Raw genomic sequence first — 18,120 nt, 5'->3', positions numbered from 1 at the left:
ACGGCCTTAAGGGCTTACAAGTAAAAGTTCAAAAATGTAAAAGTTTAAAAAAAAAAATGGATTACAAGGTTTAAATCATTAAAGTTATAAAAGTTACATTGCAGTAACTATGCTAAACATTTATCACAATATTAGAACATTGAGCAAAGCAGATTATAATAGTGGCTATGAGCCTTTTCTATCCTATGCATCTCAGAAAAATACTAAGTGTAAAAAGAATCTAAGTAAAAAAGAAGTTAAGAGTCTCAGCCAAAAGGAACAAACGGGTGGTCCAGCCTCATAGAGTGAAGGTCAGAGAATAAGGGACTTAATGCTTCAAGTAAGCAGCCCTAGAGAAGACTGACTAGAAGCTGGCAGCGACACCCATTTATACCTCTTTGCCCGAGAGCTTAACTGGGTCACCCGCCCACAAGATCATCTTCGCGGGAAACATATCAATATTTGAACAACCAAGACTCATTTTAACAGTCACATAAAAGTTGTACATTTATGTTTGTTCTTCCATAGTGATAGCCCGCTAATATGTTTGTCAAGCAAGGTGGAAAAACCCATCAATAGTCATATACTCAATTTAAAGCTAGATATATATTTGCTCCATATGTCGAAGGCCACTAAAGCTAGATATGGATGTTTGTCTCTTATGGCGCGGCCCGCCAAAAGCGTCTCACCACAAAGTCTGTCTGCAATTTTTGCAACCATTGCTATCTCGTGGCCTATTTACCTACGGACGTGAGGAGGCGAGCGCCTACTTGACTACGGAAATGAAGAGGCGTAAAAGCGTACGTTGTCGTGTACATTATCGCCGGCGCCCCATCGCCTAGATATTATTGCTGACAATATTCCATATTGTCGCTGGGGCCCCTCGCTTGTCGTTCTGAGATTGTGGTCAGGGCCCCTTCGCTTAGTACCCTTTTTTATTGCTGACAGCCGAGTTTCCACTCAGGCGCCTCAGCCATAAAAACGGTTACATACGTTTAGTTTTCTGTGTCAACAACCCACAAAAGGTCAATCAATACAGTTATGAGTGGAAAATAGGTTGACAAGACCAGAGCACAGCATGTACAGTATGTCTCCTGCATTCAACATCTTTAGTAAACTCAGAGATGACAGTTTGAAAGATAGCTTTTCAGCACTTTATTTTTCCTTTTGAAAATAGCCGATCTCCAAGCTCATCAGCACTTTATATTTCCTTTTGAAAATAGCCGATCTCCAAGCTCATGCCATTTTTTAGCTGAGTCTTTTTTTTTTTTTTAAATAGCCGATCTACAAGCTTATGCCATTTTTCAATTCTGTCATTCCTGATGTCTATTCTATTTACATGAACAGTGATAACATAAAGGTCTTGACTACTTCTCATTTGTAAATCATATATAAGAAATCTTAACCTGTCAGTCCATCACTTTCTTTCACTTCACCCATTACTCATTGCAAAAGGTGCAGGCACAATCTTTAAGGATAAATCCTATTTTTTCTTTTGATCGATTTTTTTATATCTTTTATCAATTGTTGCATTCTGTTTTTTATATTTTAGGCCTTTAGTCACCGTGCACAGCCCTGCATCGTACACCAGGTCGGGCCTTTTATCATGGTTACCGCTCCAAATATACGGTGCAAAGTTGAACACTCTGTTGGCTTATTTACTCGTCTCATTGCCTCTGATGGCTCCTATTGACACAAGGCCTATTAACCTTGTTTACACAAGGTTAGTCTGGTGAGACCTGCAAGGCACCTTCCTATGTTACTGCGAATGTATATCTATGCAACATTTAGAATCACTCGCACAACACTTTAACAGAAGGCCTCTCTCTCCAGGGAATTGTACCCCTGAAAGTGCAAGCTCAAAATAATCATGGGGTGACCTGAATCGCCATTTTGGGACATAGTCAACAAAGTTAAGGCATAAGATCTTGTACTTAAGACATTCAAAATACAGCCATGTTGTTTAAACCTATTGGGTGAAATGATGAATAAGCAATTATCATATACACTGTAGTTTGTTTGGTTCAGTTTTTTTCTATTGTCTGACATAGGCCAATATATTAGCAAGTGTTGTTTTCACCAGTTTGATCATAAAGGTAAGGCAACCAAGGGCCAACTTCGATTCTTGCATACTTTTATTTAACCTCTGGTATTTACATACCTCATACTGGGGGTCTGGGGAACCAAGGGGTCCTCGAGGAGGGGATTCCAGGGAGTCCCCAGCTCAATGAGGAATAGTTGCGACCGTCAGGTCGCAGTTACTATCAAAACCTCCACAAACTGTGAGTCCGTCAGTCAGTCCGTCCGTCACATGTCACATGTCACACTTTTGCCCTGCTCATATCTCCGCAACCGTTGCCCCGATCCATGGCAGATTTTGCACACGCACTCCTTGCCTGCCAAACTACAACCTCCAAGGACCCCCGGAGCTCCAGGGACCCCCAGGTCCCTGGGGGACCCCCAGATGTAAAAAATGACCAAATGTGCAAAAATGACCAAATGACCACCCCAACGGGGCTGCTCACGGGGAATTCCCGGGGACCACCGACTCCTGGTGCTCCAGAACGGATGCAAAAGTGGTGGCGCCCCCAGTGGAGGACCCCTGCCACTGCAGCGCACATAAAATGCCGTAACTCGGGCTAGGAGCGACCGGGAGAGCCGGGGCCGGTACCTATTCGTCCGCCTCGGCGGCGCGGAGACCCCACCCCTCATTTCTCACATGGCCCTCTTCTAGCGCCACCATGTGGCGGATTCTTGCAAAACACATTTTTGGACACTGCTCCTACAATTTTTGCCCTAAAATCACTCAAATCGGTACACAGTATGTCTACACTCATGTCATCAACATGGATCTGTCCCATATAGCGCCACCTTCAGGCCGACTTTTTAAAACACATTTTTGGACACTGCTCCTACAGATTTTGCCCTAAAATCACACAAATCGGTACACACTATGTCTACACTCAGCGCCACCATCAGGCGATTTTTTTCAACCACATTTTTGGACACTGCTCCTACACATTTTGCCCTAAAATCACGCTGCGACCTGACGGTCGCTTATCTCCCGATTAGGGAGTCTTACTGGTTTAACCACTTAAGCAATATTTTATACTTTCAAGTGTTCAAAAGTAGAATTTTGACAATGTTCGATGTTTTGGCCAATAAGGATGTGAATGGTAAATCATCAATTCATTCACACCCACACCAAAACACTACAGAATCTCTTTGCTGAAAATAGACGATCTACAAGCTCTGCACACTGCGTCACAGTGTGACATTAACTTGTGAAAGTGTCAGAATGCACTTGTATCAGTATCAATCTGTCAATGCAATGACCTGCTTGTTAATGAAACAGGGCAAAAATATGCACAAGTTAAACTATCTGTGTGTGTGTGTGTGTGTGTGTGTGTGTGTGTGTGTGTGTGTGTGTGTGTGTGTGTGTGTGTGTGTGTGTGTGTGTGTGTGCACGCGTGCATGCGTGCGTTTGTGCGCATGTGTACCTGGGTAGAGAGTAGGGAACACCACATCCAGGGACCAGTCTTCAACACCCAGCTGTGAGTCTAAGGATCCTCCTTACATAAGCATGGAACCTGCCAACCTCCTTAAATTCTTAGGAAGAAGAAGAAGAACAAGCATGGAACCTGGACCGTCAGACTCAAGGTAAAATTGAGTGCTTTGATGCCTGCGCAGCAACACATACACATGTCATGTAATTTCTCATTGACTCACAATGGAAACGCGACGAGACTGGACGTCCACACGAGGCTGTGTACCTTCATGCTTTAACCCTTGCATTGTGTTAGAAACCTGGTGACACTTTTGGTGTTTGACTCGTGATTTAACTCAGCCCTAATTACTCCAAAAATTATATATATTTTAGCTGACTTTGTTCATTCATATCCATGTAAACAGTTTTAAAATATAATTTGGGGTTAGGGTTAGGGTGTCATCTTTTAATATAGCTCATTTTCAATTATAAAAATGATAAAATTCAGTCATGTCCTATAAAGAAGACAATGGATAATGATGTTATCTGGCTATAATAGACTAATATTAGAACACGCTTCCAAAAAATAAATTACTTGTTATGGTTTTTTAACTTCACTTGTGGTGTTACGGGTCAAAGTATACGCAAATACAGTAAAAAGGGTAACATTTGGGGGGAATTGCGCCACACTGTTTGACCTGTAACACCACAAGTGTCTTTTTTTATTATTATTATTTGTATATAGACCATCAGAATTAACTAAGTGGTAATAATAATAATAAAAAAAAAAGGGTTAGGGTTAGGGAAAAATATAATTTTCTCTTCCCATTCACTGTTTGAAACGCGGATTCTTTATTAGTCACATTTAAGATTCCAGTAGCAATCACATTGATTCAAAACCACAGAAAGAAAGCCAATGTCCACACTGTTTGCTTAAGGTTATAATGAAAAAGGTGATTTATTATAAAATCATAAAAGATGTGCATACAGTATTGCTATACTACTTTCAGAACAGATGAAAGAAAAGAGGGAGAGAGTCGTGTGGCGTCCTGAGATATCAAAGTGACGGCAATCGCGTCTGTCTGGAGGCTTACCGCGGCTCAATTAATTAAGCTTGTAGCCTACCTCAGGACGTGACATGTTTCTCTAGTAAGACAGAATATGTATACTACTGAATATGGTCTCAAAATATGAGAATGGTTATAGGGGTTATAACAACTTAAATCAAGACGGTCTCCTTAGTAAAAGAAAAGAGAAAGGTTCTATTGTACTCCATCGACTATTCAGATCAAAGAGATGAAAATAGAGTGAGGTTTGTCCCTTAAATGGGGAAACAATCTGCGACCAAGGGTTGCACTAATACAAACGGCTTTTGCCGACAACTCTATCATATTGCGACACATGACAATGTATCTGCATTGCAGCCTTCCTTAGGTTGACAGGAAAAGAGAAAAGGAAAAACAAAACAAAAACGATGCTGCTGTGAAACCGTTAGTGTGGTTACAAAAGGAGTGTAACGTGTAATGTAAATATGTCCCGTATGTTCAAAAATGGGACTAAGCGTTATATGCCTCGGTTCTTCATGCCGGGCGAACGCAACGGATTTTAAGTCGATTACAGTTCAGTTCAGTTTTCTCTCCGCGCCGTGTCCCAAACACGGCAGCATGGCCATGCGCAGTGGTCGGAGGAGAGCGCTGTGCAAGAACACAGCCTCCTCCCTGGGCTGGTTGTTGTTTTTTCGCACGCTCAGATAAAAAAAGACATTAAATGTTCCTTTGTCTTAGAAACGCAGCCTCAGTGTTTTTCCGTCTTTACCTCCCTTGGTTGTGACACAGTCAGCCAGTTCAAAAGTTTGCGAGGGGTTTCTCACCCCCCCCGTGTGCTGGTCCATGTCGCTTGACGGGAAAAGGCTTTGATGTTAAGAGTAAGTTACCCACCAGGGCCATTTCGTGACCTGAAGTTGTTTATTCAGTCATAGAGGATGTTGATCACGCAGCGTTGAGATTCTACGGAGATGCAGCGCAATGTGCCACCAATGTTTTGCAGTGGAATGTTGCCTGTATAGTTGTGTGCCTGAGTCGGTAGTTGCTGTAAGTGCAGCCAGAGAACCTTTTCAAGGTTTCTATTGTAACAAAATAATATACAAAACAACTAAGCATTCAAATACAGATTTTGGCAGTGATAACCATCAATGCTTTGATGGATTCGTCACGTGTCAGTATATTAATGTACAATGTGTGTTTACATTTACGTTAACAGGGACAGCGGATTAATGGGAAAACTGAAAAAACTTAAAATCGGGGTTCAAGAGGAAGAAGAGGATTCTAAAGTCAGGAGAGAAACCATTGGAGAGAAAGATCCAACTATACCAAATAAAACTGTCCTACTGGTTGGAGAGACAGGAGCAGGGAAGTCTTCTTGGATTGATGCCATGCTGAACCACTTGATGGGCACACAATATGAAGACGAATGGTGTACGGTTCTAGATAAAGCACAAAATCAGTCAGAGAGCCAAACTCCAGCCATCACAGTTTATGACATCTTTGGACTTCATAATGAAAACTTCCCATACTCTCTGACCATCATTGACACACCTGGGTTTGGAGACACCAGAGGTGTTGTTGAAGATCAACAAATAGCAAGAAGTTTACAAAGTTTGTTCATAACTCAAGATGGAGTCAAACAACTTGATGCTGTTGGCTTGGTGTTGAAAGCAGGTACAAATCGTGACAGACAGAATTACATCTTTGACTCTGTTGTCTCTCTTTTTGGGAAAGACATGGAGAAGAACATTGTAGCTCTGATCACTCATTCTAGTGGAATAACTCCCTCTAATGAACTTCATGCTCTTCAAGTTGCTACGGTCAAGATGGCAAGAGATGAAAACGAACCAATCTACTTCTTATTCAACAACTGCCCAAACAAATTCACCAGTGATAAAAAAAGAGAGAAACGGGCAAGGAAATATGCTTGGGAAACATCTCAGGATGGTATGAACGAATTCTTGGAGTTCCTTAAGAAAGTGGAGACTCAAGATTTGAAACAGACAGCTGATGTTTTGACAAAACGTATCCAGTTGGAGGCATGGTGCAACAATTTGAAGGAACAGATTGAGTTTATAGAGATGAAACAAGGAGAAATCCGGCATGTCAAAGAGGCAATACGTCAGTTAGCCCTTAAGTTCTGTTCGGGTCATTTTGACCCGTTTTACATTTTCATTTGAAAAAAAAAGGTAGAAGTTTACATTTTTTCCACCTGAAACTCACTGGCCTTAAAGATTCTTCTGAGATGAACGTGTAAAAAAAATATTTTTGCCCTACACCCATGCTACACCCCCCTCATATTTTTTGAACCTTAAGTGCTGTTCGGGTCATTTTGACCCGGAAGCACATAATTATGCACAGAAATACACAGTATTGTGCCAAAACACAGACACACAGCCCCCCCCCTTCTAACACCCCCTTCCGAAGCCCCCCTGTCTGATTTTCATTTTTTCCTATAAGCATGAGCAATATTGCTCAGTATTAAATGAAGTAGTTTTTTTTACATGAATTCCAGCTAAATCAGTAAAAACGCCTAGCTCATTCAGTGTTTAATGTGATATAGCAAAGCAGAAATGCAAACATTTACCATATATATCATATGAATTGTTTGGTATTGAGTCAAAGTCAATGTATCATGATGATTTGTTAAGTTAAAATTTATATTAGTGTTGTTTTTTTTAAACCAAATATCCCCCGGGTCAAAATGACCCGAACAGAACGAAGGTGTAGTGAATCTGAACAGAACTTAAGGGTTAGACAATACTGGCAGAGCAACAATTACTGTCGAAGTTGATGAAGTCTACAAAGCGCTAGAAAGTATTGGTGGCTGGTGGGACAAGGCCACCCGGTGTACAATCTGTGAGGAAAACTGTCATTACCCAGGGTGCACATGGGCCTGCAGGTGTGAGTACATGAGAGGTGAAAACTGTAGATCATGTACAGGGAAGTGTCACTACTCCAAACATGTCAAAGATGAGAACAAATATGTTCCCAGGACAAGGAAGGTTAGGAAAACAATGGAAGATGTCCAGATGACGTATAAAATTGGTGAGGAGAAACGTCAGAAGAAAGCATTGTTGGCAGCAATTGAGAAAGACCTGCAATACACAAAAGATGCGAGAGAAAACATCATTAGCGGAATATACCAGTGCATTGTCAAACTGGAGTATATTGCTTTGAATAGAGACTCATTTTACACCTATATCCATCTGGATTTTGTGATCAACAAACTCAAGGAGACAGGAGGAAACGATGAGAGGACACAGAACATGATTGAAGTGAAGGATCGCATGGAGAGAGAAAATCAAGCAATAAAATATGCTATGAGAGGTAATATCATATAATGATATCTGGAGACACGATATGCCAGCTAGACCTTTTCGGAAATATGGAACCAAAACAATTGCAAAATGCTACAATGGCATGCTTATTCAGACTTATTTTCCAATTCTGATCTTACTACAACAGTTGTGAAATGAATATGGACACATGACCAAACTGGGTAATGTCAATGTCAACATGTTGACTCAATTGACTCACCACTGAACTCCTGGACATTCAGAGTTTTTTTTTCAGCATCACTCAATATGTAGATTTCCCCATCCATAAAAAGAATACACTCTGACCCTGATGATGCACCTGTGGAATCACCATCAGCAACCTCACCAGCTCCATACTCACCATCTGATTATCTGGCCCTCACCATGGACATTGATATCCACTCCTTCTCTCTCCTTCTTACCTGGTGACACCATCTCTGACCCCACCCTCATCCAACTGAACTGGTCACCAACTACACCTCACCTCCTGTCTTTATCAGCCTCACACCACCTCAAAACCAAGGGCTGGTAGCTAAAATGCCTTGTTTGCCAAAACAAAAAAGAGACATATACAAACTACACCAGCAGCATCACAAGGACCCCCTCCTCAGCGCTCCTCCTATCACTCTGCCTTCCAGTATGGCAGCAACAATCACTTTTCCCTACATACCATCCTGAACCTATGGATACCATCTGAACCTCCTTCACAACCATAACATGAGAATCATTTCATTAAAAAAAGAAAGAGGGAAGAAAAGAAATACACAATCTCCCTTCTCTCGAAAATCCTGGAACAAGCTGTTCATCTCAGATGGACTTTAGGCATAAAATGGCCTTCCCGGGATAACAATATACACAAATGTAAAAACATGGCTGCAAAATAACTTTCTCAAACGCAACAGCAATAAATCATATTTTCCCTAATTTCCCTCACCTGCTCCACCCAGGAATTATCTCTCAGCGTTATTCTCACAGCTTTCATTGTCAACTACATCTGGAATCAGAATGATCCTCGACCCCAACCTCTCATTCCTCCCCCATGTAAACCAGATCACATTAACGTCCCCTTTCCACCTAAAGAACATTGACAGCCTCTGAACCTCTCTGTCTTTCTCCACTGTTGAAACACTCATTCATTCATTCATTACATCCTGGATCAATTAATAGAACAGCGACCTTCATGGCACCACCATAAAATCCTCAATAAACTCCATTATCCCCATGTTCAAAAGTTCCAGAGCACACATGCACCAGTACTCCAAGACCTTCATTGCTTCCATTAAAACATCTACAATGCACTCACCATCTCTGATCATCCGGCCCTCACTGTGGACATTGTTATCCCCACCTCCTCATCATAGTCCAGGCGTTTCGGGCAGTATTTTGATGGAATCGTGCACTTTATGAAAGAAGCATGACATTTGGCACACAGTTAGAACATGCCATATGGAACATTTTTGGCTATAGGGGCATCGCAGATTTGTCTTGGGAAACTTGTGGGAGCCAATCAAAGTTGGGCTCTCATAGACTTTACTATACAGTAAAATAATACAAAAAACAAATATGCTTTAAGTAGCATGTGAGGGGTCAAACTAGGTGTTTTTCGGGATTCTGAATCCAATGCAAGCATTTTGTTTAGCAGGAAAAACATTCCTTGGGCTAAAAACGGACCCCATAAACTATGGATTAGTGATGAGTCATCACTTTTCACAGTTTTGTTGTGGCCATTTCTCGGAAAGGAATGTATTTTGTGCAAAACAAATGCTTGCAATGGATTCAGAATCCCGAAAAACACCTAGTTTGACCCCTCAAATGCTACTTAAAGCATTATTATTTTTGGAGCGGTGAAAGCGCTCCCAATGAACAGGTATGTCCGTGGGTATGTGGGTGGGTGGCTGGCTGGGTGGCTGGCCGTGTCCGTAGCCTGGCAATACCTTGAGTGGCCACACACAAAACACTAGTTAAAGGAGGGGCGCTGTTTTGTGCAGGCCAGGCACACTCACCACTCACTCACAGGCACAGTTTACACTCACTCACTCACTCACATAGGGTACAGCTGCTCAAATTCACCGCTCCACTTCGAACCGAGGTTTGATTTTTTTGTATTATTTTACTGTATAGTAAAGTCAAAGAGAGCCCAACTTTGATTGGCGCCCACAAGTTTCCCAAGACAAATCTGTGATGCCCCTATAGCCAAAAATGTTCCATATGGCATGTTCTAACTGTGTGCCAAATTGCATGCTTCTTTCATAAAGTGCACGATTTTTGCCTGAAACACAACCAAGTCCACCGCCTCAAATCGGGCTACCAGCTAAAATGCCTTTCCAAAAGAAAGAAGACAACAGTCTCACTGTCCACTCAGAGGAATACAAACTACATAAGCATGCAGAAATACAACAAACCCCTCAACAGCACTACCACTACTCCTATGTCCATTTCAACCTCCTTCACCACCATCAAATGTGGGGGAAAAAAAGAAGAAAAAGAAAATAATGGGCACAAAATACGCACATCTCCAAGTACCCTCCCCAGCGCCCACATGACACCAATACTCCAAGACATTCACTGGCTTCTGTTAAAATTTCTGCAAGACCTTCGACAACCTAACTTCCCGACCCTGTCCCACTCCATCCTCCTACATCATCGTGCCCCCTCCCACTCCCTCAGGGCCAGTGATGCCACCCCCCTGGAAATCCCCAGGACCAGCACCAAGCCTGGGGTTCTATGACATTGCTGCCTCAACTGCTGCCTCATCCCTGTGGAATTCACATTAAAGAGCTCCCCACCTTCAAGACACTCAGAACCCACCTGTTCAGAATTGCTTTCTTGCACCGCCCCCCCCCCCCCCCCCCCCCCCCCCCGTTTTACTTTGAGACAGAATTTGATTTGATTACATTTATTTTGTACATAACATATTTTTTTCCTATGTAAAGCAAATTGGGTTACTTAGAAAGGTACTATCAAAGTTGTATGCTCTTACATTACAAAATCTATATAACCTTTTAAAGATATTGTCAACTTTGTTTCCTTACTGATTTTATTGGAATCACATCATGACATGTATCAGAAATATATGAATCTTAAGTCTTACATTTTATTTTGTGTTGTTGATGCTTAAATTTAAATGTATATTTGACTTTCACATGGCTATCTTTTTCTTTACTTTCTTTACTTTTATTAATGTGCTGTTTTATTTCATGTTTGTTGTATTTTGTTTTGCACTAGCCTATTATATAAAAATGTGCTACATTATAAATACTGTATATGTTGATTGATACTATCAGGTTATGAAAAAGTGAAATACAAGATTATTTTACTATAAGCTGTTCATCAGCTGTGATTGTTATTTGATGTTTCTTTAGCTAGTTAATAAAACAAATATTTTAAACAAGTTCTTAAGCTTTGTGTATATTTTACACAAAATATGCATTTTGTATTAAGATAGTTTTCCAGAGCATGATTCTTCCTCCCTAAAATTCCTGCAATTTGATATAACTAGCCCTTACCCGTTCAAAGATATGAGCTCCGAAATGATGTGCAGTGTGTGGGTTATGGGATGTGCACTGTGCACACAGTATATGAGGGATGGAAAGTAACTTTAACTGGTGCTTGCATGGATGCATGCATGCATTGTAGGAGCATCAATGTAAGAAATACCCGTTCCATTTAACGGCTACAGAGATACTGTGTACCGATCTGCATGATTTTTGGACAACATCTGTAACAGGGCCAGAAGACAATAATTTGATTACAACAAATGTACCCCCATTGATTCCGGATGGGGACCCAAATGCATTTGGGTCCCCATCCGGAATCAATGGAGGTAAATGTACTATAATCACATTTTTGTCTTTGGAATGCAACAAATACAAAACAATATAATTGAACTCCATGGCATGCACAATCAATAGGAAAAAAGTCATTTTGGGGGTGAACTACTCCTTTAACTGCATTTTTGAAGTTTTAGATTTTTTGGCATAAATCAGGGCTATTGAACACCCTTTACATCTGAGTGTTGGTTAAAATAATATTGAACCAATGGAAAGTAGTAAAAAGTGCTTGGGACAAAACCTCGTAACTCCACACTTTCTGCCAAACCAGCTAATTCCACCCGATTGGCCCTCTCTTTTTTTCATAAATATGTGCTATTGAACACCCTTTACGTCTGTGTGTTGGTTCAAATAATATTGAACCAATGAGGTCAAAACCTCCTAACTCCACTTGAGCTCATTTTCCTGAAAATGAACATTTTGGAGTTAAGAGTTTTCAGCCCAACATCAGATATATGTGGGATTGAATGTAGGTGTCTCAGAATTCATGTTGGCGTTTCTATTGGGAAGATCTTTATGCCCATACTGTATATGGTGTTCCATGTTGGGGTGCCCGTTGGGCAGATCTTTGGACAGACATTCCGTAAATTGTCTGTTACCATGCTGGCGACACTGTTTTGTATCAGCGATGTCAGCATGCAGACATACGACAGATGGCGGATGGACAGACAGACATTCCTACATTTTTAGTTAGATTACTTGAACATAATAGGCTTCTTAAGTTTAAAGACTGCATGGAGGATTCTTTTAAAACTCCACTAAATCTGGGTATTTTTCTGTAATCTTTAAATTATGGGTAAATATTATATATTTATTTAGATATATATTTTATGTCATGTCATTTATTTGTGCTGTTATGGTGAATGACATTTACACTTCTGCTATAGCTTCTACTCTGCTGCCATTGTTCATGAAACTGAAAATGAAAATTGTATATATTATTTACAGACTAATACATGGACCTGCAGCATGATAATAGCAGTATTTTCAATGTATAGTAAGCAGCACAAGTACACATGAAACTGCACAGACATCACATACAGTAGCAGAGTTTGCTCCAGTGCTAATCTGCTCTGCCTCCTGGAGATGTGATAAATCTCACCCTAAAGCAACCTACCTCTTCTTCTTTTTTTAAAGAAAGATGAGATTTTCCTGTGCATCTTGACCTGGAGATATGACAATATGAAATTGTGTGTTTTTGCTAACTAGAATTTGTGATAATGTTGGTACAACACCATAAGATCCACACAGCTCTCTTTTTTACTAATATTAAATAGCATCCTGTGGAGTTAGTGAGCAGACCAGATTGAGTCATGTCTACTAATTTAAACTGGTTCTAGCCATCTAGATTGCAAAGCAAACATATGCCTACAGATCCATCTAAAACAAATAGAATATTGTGTAAAAGTACATTTTCTGTGAATCATTCTAATCTTTTTTTTTTTTGTCAAAAATGTGGCATTGTATGGCATATAGCTCATGAAAAGTGCATATTACAAAAATATTACTATATTACACGAGGCCACTCAAAGCACAGATTTATAATACAGAAATGTCAACGTTCTGAAGTCAGAGTTGCTTGAAATCCGCAGTCAGTTATGATTTGAAGGTGTTATAGCATCTGCAATGCTTGTTTACACAATATTCTATTTTTTAGATGGATCTGTATATTTCTTAAATACAAATTGTGTGTATAAATATTTGCATTATATTTTATGTTTGAAAAGGCGATTGATGCTCTACTAATCACTTCAGCCACTCACTATTAAGTGGTAACCTAAATCTCCTCCAGCAGTGATGCTTGGAACATAATCCTATGACGCCCAGGTATTTGACCAAACAGACCATACATTTAAGAAGGAGAAGTGTGTGTTTTATGCAGTAAAGCAATAAAGTAAAAGTCAATAAACTAAAATACAGCTACATCTGGATCCCTGAATGGGCATGGGGGCCAGGGGCAGAAAGGTCAGCCATATAGTCTATATGTTCTGCCTGATCCTGAAGCTAAAACAAAAAAATATTGATTGATTGAAGACTTTATTAGAAGTTTGCATAGGAAAAGGTACAGTTTCATGACAGTAGAGTTCACTGGTAAGGTCAACTAAAATGATTACCGGTAACACCGCAAGAAAGCTTCGTGCTTGTTTCAATTGGGGTCCTTTTTGAAACTCAAATAACATTGACAAATAAAACACAGTACTATGCAGAATATATATATATATATATATATATATATATATATATATATATATATATATATATATATATATATATATATATATATATACACAGTACTGTATACATTATATATAAACTATATACCGATGTTTCCTGTTGAGATTGGCACATTTCACCCAAGCTTTTTCATCTCACTCACGTCACTTTTTCTGCTGACCTCACTCAGCAACAAAATAATCAGAAAATAAATAAACAACGATAAAAATAAAACAATTAACAGGAGGCAAGCAGTGATCAACCCATGATGTGAACTGCAATGTAGTTTCAAATGCACAACATTGTGGGTGCTTTTTGAGAGTGACAAAAATAAGAAGACACGTGAGACGTGTGAACTGGGCGGCTTGCCCCAGGAAATGTGCCAAGCTCAACAGGAAACAACGGTATATAAACTGTCGTAAAACACAATGCAAAATACATTGTATTTATAATGAACATTTCTGATAAAGAGATGAACTACCTCTGGGCCCAGAGCAATTAGAGACCCAGTCAGAAGAGCCCCATGGGATTTTCTGCTTCCCAACAGTCTAGACAACAGTGGTCTTCAACAGCGGGTCTGGGTCCTAAGAGTTCCTACAGGTGGACCGCCAAATCTTTGTAAGTAAAAAAAAGGGACATTAACTTTAAACCTATAGCATCCCTGTTCTGGGGCAGACGTAAGCTAAAAAATCAAACCTCGGTTCGAAGTGAAGCGGTGAACCTTTATTCTATGTGTTCTAGAGTTATGAACTCTGTGATCTATACATCTATACAGTTATGGACTCTGTGATCTATTCATTCTTTATATATTCTGAATTCTACATTCTTTATATATTCTGAATGAATATATAAAGAATGAAATGGCCATATATGGACATGGGACTTTTTGAAAAAGCCTATTCATTCTGGACTGATATTCTGGACGTACGGGACAGAAAAAACCTATTCATTCTGGACTGGAGTGACCATATATGGACATGAGGTGACATACATTGTGTTTTTGAAAAACCCTATTCATTCTGGACTGAGATCACCATATATGGTAATTAAACGGACATTCTGTTTTTGAAAAAGCCTGTTCATTCTGCTGGACTGAAATGACCATATGGGCGTGATACACACAAAGCCACTCATAGGAAGCGGTTTTCACCGCTTAAAAAAAAAAAGCAGATCTACAAGCTCACAACGCCTTGCAGTGAGAGGCGTTGTGAACTTTAGATTGTCTATTTACGGCAAGAGGTTTGGTGTAGACGGAAAAAAAACGGACCAAGTACAGACAACAGAGCCATGTGGTCAAGCGTACAAAGTGTTTAAGTGCTTAAATGTCAAAATATACACATTAACATGAACCAAACAAATTCATAATATGCCAGTTTACACAACACTGATGATAGTGATGTCAGGTTTATGAAGCCATCTATGAAATCTATGATATTCTTTTATACAGTGTATAGTGGGGGGTCCCTGCCTCATCAGCTAAGGGGTCCATGGCCTGAAAAAAAAAAAAAAAAAACATGGTGTAAAAATTGCCTCTGCTCACTAAAGACTAAATATTTACATTGGCTGTCCTTTCTGGCCCCTGGTCAACTGGTTATTGATGGTACATGGTAGGTACAATAGAATGGCACATTCTCAGGCTTGAATCAAAATCTCCTGTAGTATGATAGAACTGTTGTATTGAGTTATCTAGTGGTGATATTGTATTATAACACATGGGGACTGCATGACCACACTACTGCCCTTCTTTTATGCCCCTGTGCTGTAGTCATTCAGACTGAGGTCAGGCCTGGCTGGCATGCATGCATCTACAGTATATTGTCGTTTTCCAAACCGTTCGTTTTGTATTTATCATTTAAAAAATGATTTAAACTAGTGAAAATAACTGATCTACAAGCAAACAACGCCTCGCACTGCAAGGCGTTGTGTGCTTGTTGATCTGCTATTTTTACTAGTATTGTTGTGCGACAGTCTTGTATGGTCAAACGGACCCATTTTCTATGGACTATATCTGACTCATGGATACTCGTGGTTGTATTTTTCCTTCTCCGGGTGAAAGAAGACACGTGGGGCGGCTGTGAACAGGAGCGGCCTCCCCACATTATTCCCGGCAGAATAAGGATGCTATAGGGGTCCAAATAAGTAAATAATCCAAACTACTTTAACGGGGGTAAGTTGATAAAAAAAGAAAAGCTGAATGATTTAGAACCACCCCAGGCTTTTATCCATCGCTGCACATTTACAAAACCAGGAGACCGATCCATATTCCTCAAACATCCTGACAGCACTGCCTCAGTGCTGTAATCCCTCAGACTGAGGTCAGGCCTGGCCTGCAGTCAGACCTGGATGCATGCATCTACAGCAGGGGTGGGCAGCATTAATGTCCAGAGGGCCCTACAGACCTCCATAAAGTGAGTGCCATACTTTGCACAATTTGATTGAAACTTGAGACGCATAACAATCATGTTCAAAGTGCATGAATTTGGTAGACATGCCAAACTACTTTACACAAGAGGTCCTTTCACAACAAGACAACTGTATCACTCTGGTGTACTCTGGCCTACAATAAAAAATATTATAGTTACATTAAATAATCTGCGTCAATGTCATATCAACTTTTAAATTAGCCTATACATTTATACTGTATCTTATTTTATCTGATATGCACCACTTCATAGGTCACTGATAAAACACATTGCGTTATAAATATGGACTCAAGGTTGACTGTTTCACTGTTACATTAAAAACATAAAACATTTGACTATACAGAGGTATGCAGGTATGTACTCAAATGGTAAATATGAATTACCATCAATTGGAGTTAAATCAATGTTTCAAAACTATTAACATATAGCAAACTTTTAGAATGTGGGTTTTAATCTTTTTTTTTTTTTTTTTTTTTTTTTTTGTCATTTTGTTTTTCTTTGAGGACTTCGAGGGCCTGATTGAGATGGTCAAAGGGCCGGGTCCGGCCCCCGGGCCGTATGTTGCCCATGTGTGATCTACAGTATATTGTCATTTTCGGGTTGAAACCTTGTCCAAAACCGTTAGTTTGGTATTATCATTTTAAAAATGATTTAAACTAGAGAAAATCTACATGCACACAATGCCTCGCGGTGCGAGACGTTGTGTGCTCGGATATTTTCACTAGTGTTGTGCGACAGTCTTGTATGGTGAAGCAGAGCTTTACTTTACGAAGAAACACATACATTTGAAACTTGGAGGTACAAGGTTTCTGCCCGACAGTGACGATATGTATCTATGGTGGATTTCCTTGAGACTTGGTGGGAATGATCAGCAGGCATGCCTCAAAGGGATCATTCAAGGTCAGTGTGAAGGTCAATATGATATAATCGGCCATATATCAGGAAGGAGGAGGCAGAGGAGATGGGAGATATTGTTGCCATCGGGAAAAAAAACTCATATCATCACAGTCGGATAGAAACCTTGTATCTCCAAGTTTCATATTGTACGTTTTGTCGTTAAGTAAAGCCCTGCTTCATACAAGCTTCATACAAGCTGTCGCACAAGACTATAGTGAAAATAGCAGATCTACAAGCACACAACGCCTCACAATGTGAGGTGTTGTGTGCTTGCAGATCGGCTATTTTCACTGGTTTAAATCATAAACGATATATACAAAACGAACAGTTTTGGACATACAAGGTTTCCACCCGAGAACAACGATATCCATGTTTTGTTTTGTTTCTCTCATAAATCTTATCGCACTACAGTCACACAAAAGAAGCAGATCCACAAGCTCGAAACGCGGTACAAAGTGATGTATTTTGAGCTTGTAGATCTGCTACTTTTGCTTTCTTTTCTTTTTTTTAATCCTGAAAAGTAACAGTTCTGGACATTTGAGGTTTCCACCCGACAGAGACAATATAATATTGGTATCCATGATTCCTCCCCCACGGGAGCATGTTTTATTTAATCTCACCTTTTTATCGTAAGTAGCTAATATAATTTTCCTCTGAGGACCTTGCCAATACATGCCTACATGATCAATGAAGGATAAACATAAATGCTTTAGACGAATGACATGCAGAACACCACGCACCACACGCACGCACGCACGCACGCACACGCACGCACACATTTTAATTATTGCATTCGGATCTGCACAAAAAGCGCAATACATCCAAACACTGATCAATACATTATGGTCAAACCAGATACAACTGCTGCACATGCTTATTAACACACAGAGGAAAAAAAGATAACACATTGATGACATGCTATACAGA

Source organism: Nannobrachium achirus, assembly GCF_963921795.1.
Source record: "Nannobrachium achirus genome assembly, chromosome: 14".
NCBI classification, from domain to species: Eukaryota; Metazoa; Chordata; class Actinopteri; order Myctophiformes; family Myctophidae; genus Nannobrachium; species Nannobrachium achirus.
The sequence above is the reverse complement of the archived record's forward strand: the minus strand, read 5'-3'. Positions refer to the sequence as shown.